This window comes from Geospiza fortis, unplaced genomic scaffold, assembly GCF_000277835.1.
Source record: "Geospiza fortis unplaced genomic scaffold, GeoFor_1.0 scaffold23, whole genome shotgun sequence".
Lineage (NCBI taxonomy): Eukaryota > Metazoa > Chordata > Aves > Passeriformes > Thraupidae > Geospiza > Geospiza fortis.
This window is the reverse complement of record NW_005054303.1, coordinates 12,921,964-12,926,251: the sequence shown is the minus strand read 5'-3', so window position 1 is coordinate 12,926,251 and position 4,288 is coordinate 12,921,964.

The window sequence follows — 4,288 nt, the reverse complement described above, 5'->3', positions numbered from 1 at the left end:
GTGCACTTAATCCCAACCTTAGCAGAAAAGAAACAGAGAATCCACAGGAGGAGCTTTGGAAGTCAGCCCAACCACCTTGTCATTGCTCATGACCAGACTGTTGCAAGGCTGAAGTGAAGGAGACATGCAAAGGAAAGGGAAAGAAAGGTGAGGGATGGAGGGAACTAATGTCCAGGCTGCTCAGCAGAAGGCTCATTCCCATCCAAGCAGGGCATAGAGGAAGGGGAGGGCTTGGAAAGCCTTTCCCACGAGGAAAACTGATGCCTCCTTTGGACAACTTTCCTTCTTTCTTTCTGTGCTTACCGTTTGTTCCGCCTATTCACGGGAGGGACTCAAGCAAAACACAGGGCTTTGTGTTCCTCCCCTGTGCCCTAACGAGGGGGGAGTTTCAGGGCTGGAATTCAGGAGTGTGTGCTCACACACCATGGAGAGGGGACCTGCCCCACCAGGCCCAGCCTCCCACCAGAGTGGGGACAAGCAGAAAACTGGGGGATTAAAAAAAGGGGAATTTTATGGCAAATCCACACCTTATAAAGCGGGAGTTTCTTAAAGATATTCTTGAGAAATTCTTTCTGCTTGTGGAGGTGTTGACAACCTGAGCCAGATCAAAGGCTCACGGGTTCCTCTTTCATCAGAAGGTCTGTGCAGCATCTCCCAGGGATGATCTGGACACTTTTGTGCCTCACAGGGAGTCAGTGCCTTTCAATCCTACAAATTTATGGCCCACATGTCCATAAATCCTAAAGGCACAGATTGCCAGATGCAGGAAGCACAAATACATATTTATTGTCTTCTTTTCCTTGGCATCTCTGTCCATGGTGGGGGATTGGAATGAGATGACCTTTAAAGCCTCTTCCAACCCAAACCTTTCTCGGATTCTATCTGATTCCATGATTCTGTAAATAGTGGCTAAAGTCATTGCTCTGGCCATCAGTTGCCTGACCCAGAATGGTTGGTATTAAATATTTCAGGCCATCAGCCTTAGCAAATAAAGTGTTTGAAATCAGAATCACTCCAGGTGCAGGTAGAGTTGAAAATTCTATACCAGGGCATCTTTAATGTGTTCTAGCAGAAGACCAATGTAGGGTTTTTTCCCTGCCAGTGGCTCAGACTTGTGTGGGTTGGATGTTTGCCTTGCTCATTTTGCTCCTGCTGCTGACAATGGGCATTTCAAAGAAAACAATGATGATTTCTTGGAATAAAATGTGCTTGTAAAAAGGAAAAAAAAGATCTCAGAGCCATTTGCTGAGCTTTTATCATTGCTCTTGGGAGCAGAAAGGAAATTGGCCGCGTGCTGCCTGTGAACAAAGTGCTTTTCACGCCCTCCTTGAAATCCACCCATGTTTGGCCAAGTTATCAGTAGAATGCATGTTCTTTAGAGGTTTGTTGAAATTTGGCTGCTTCATTTCTCTGAAGACACGGTCTGCCCAAGGCTGTTGAATGGGAAAGGGACTTTTTTCCCCAAAACGTGCCTGACTTAGCTCCCTGTATTGGTTGAGCACATCTAAGGGTAGCCAGTGAGTGAGTCAACCAGAGCCCAACACTTTGTTCCATGTGAATAAACCACTCTCAAATTTCTTTTTATTTTTTTTGTAATATACAAAAAAAAAGGTATCTCGGATAAAATCTTGCTGATTACAAATCTGGGTTATGAACAAACTTAAAATGAGTGATAAAGTTGCAATATTGAGCACTCAGTGGCTGAGGAGCTCTCAGAACTCACACTGCCTCTGCAGGCTTAATTTGCCTTCCTACTGCCTATGGCTTATGATAATTTTTAATTACCCAATCGCACGATATCTTTTCCCACAGGATCCTTGCTCCTTTGCCACACAGGATGGTCAAAGATCTCTTTGCAGGTACCCAGCTGGTTTTTCTTCTCATGCTTACCCATCATGTTGTCCAAAGCCAGATGTAAATGTGGATCTACTAATTAAAAACATGTATATTTTAAATGGCGAAACCACTTTACTTCTGATTTATCCCATAATGTCAAAAGGGCCCACCAAGGAAGCAGGGAAGAGAGGAGGCACCTGTAAAATCTGACTTTAACCAGTCTTAGCAACCATTTTTGCCTCCTTAATGCTGTTTGCCTTCAATAATTTAACTTTTTCTAAAACTGGAATGACAATACAGCGCTATCTGTCTGGAAAAAGTCAACCTCTTTATTGCTTGAGAAGTGTTGCAATACAACGGTGATGGGGTCCTGTATAAACCAAGATAGGCAGCAAAACTCTGTGTTTAATACATGCCCAGCACACAAATAAAACGTGAAAAATGTTTCATTTTGGTCTTTAAGCAACAGAAGGAGCAGAGGAGGAGGTAGCAGGAAGCTTAGAATTGGAAAGTGATAGCTTTGGCAATGCAGTGCAATGATTGAAAATGACATCTTCCACACACCCAATTAAAATTCATACCTTTTAACCTCCACAGCCATCTGAGATCTGTATCATTAAGACTGACTCAACAAGATGCCTTGATATTCTAAATTATTTGTATGCCTGGTATTCCAAATAAACATTTGTGAAATTCATTTCAAAAGATGTTAACACTCATGAAACCCATGTGCCCCAGAGGGATTATATAAATTTCCATGTCAAATATTTGAAGCAAAGCACTTGTACAGAAACAGTGTTTTTTGTGTTTTGATGCCTTTCATTTCCATAAACTAGATTACTTTCTGAAATTACTTTCACACAGAGAACAGTTTCTATTGAATTCCAGTCAGTGAGCTCCTTGGAGTGTGATGTGAATAAAATATGACTGGGTTATGTGGCTTCCAGGATGCATATGCATCTGTGCTGTGTAAGCAGGGAAAACCAAGTTTGGATTTTATCTTCAAGTGGGTTCATACACAGAGATTTACTGTCTTAAAAGTAATTGCTAAACAACTCCTTCATTTATAGCCTAACAAGGAAGCTCTCTGGATTCCAGAATCCAGCCCCTCCACCTGGCTAACAATGACATGATCTCTCTCAGTAAGCAGAGATTTGCTGGCAGGCAGCAATTCCTGGCTGTCCGTGGCTCTTCAACAGAAAAGTTTTATCTGCTCCTTGCAAACACTGATTCTGCCAAAAATTCACACGCACACATACACACAAAAATAGATCTGAGCAAATATTACCTCCATTGTGCTTGTTTTGCCAACCCTGTGAAATGATCACATACCAGGTATTTAAACGGGAGATGGAAGGAAAAATTTTGCCCAGGGTGTAGGGGAGGGAAGCAGCTGTGAGATTAAGTGTTTTTACATAAACTGCACACACAATCTCCATTGTTATATAATATCCCCCACGCAGGTGTCTTAGGTCAGCTTCTGCAATTGCTTCTAGAGAAGAGGGTGAAATGCCAACTTTGGGGAAAATTCAGGGTTCAGCCCTGCATCCTGCAACAAATCCTCTGAGTGCTCCTTGGTAAGAGCACAGCTAGAGCTGGGTGAGCCCCCTTGAGAAACACCTTGCTGCTCAGATCTGCATTTCTGCAGCTGTTCAGAACCTGGAGCTCCCCTGTTTACATCAGAAGAAATTTCACATGTGGAAATTGAGAAGCCAGGTCACTGCAGCCAAGACTGAGCGCTGGGTCTGAGCTGTTCTCTCCTGCTGTGGCAGCTGTCCCTCTGCCCAAAAAACAGATGCCTACCCTGGCTGGGGTACATAAAGACTCATTTGCAGCCCAGATAGCATTTGGTTTGCTTTGCCTGGTGGCAGTCCTGGGGTCAGATCCCCTAATCAAGGAAGAGATTCCCTTATTTTAGCCTGGAAGTGCTGGATTGTTTTGGATGTCTGTCAGGGGTGCAAATGCCATGGCTGAACTAAGCTTGATGCTTTCAGCTCCTGTGAATGTGGGCTCCTAGGAATGAAAATTTGCTTTGAGGTGGTCAGAGGTGAGATTTTCATGTTTTTCTGTGAGGCTCAACCAGCACTGTCCAGAGGGGATGAGGGAAGGAGTGAGTCCCAGGGCAGGCAGAGATGTGGTGATGGGAGACACTGAAGCAGTCACAGCTCTCCTGCAGCTGCGGTTCTCCTGAATGAAAGGACAGGCTGCTGGGTTCTTCCTCTTTTTATTTTATAGTCAACCAGAAACCTCCTGATGTCCTTGACAAAGTCAAAACCAGGGGGAGAATGTCTTTCCCTGTCCTTTAATGACTTTTATCCTTCTTTCTATTGCCTCACTGTACCGGGGCATGGGCTTCAGACCAGAAGCATCTTATTTCCCCTCTTGTCACCTGCTATTTTCTATTCCCCCACGTTTGGATAGATCCTTGATAAGGAGAAGCGCAATGATTTAA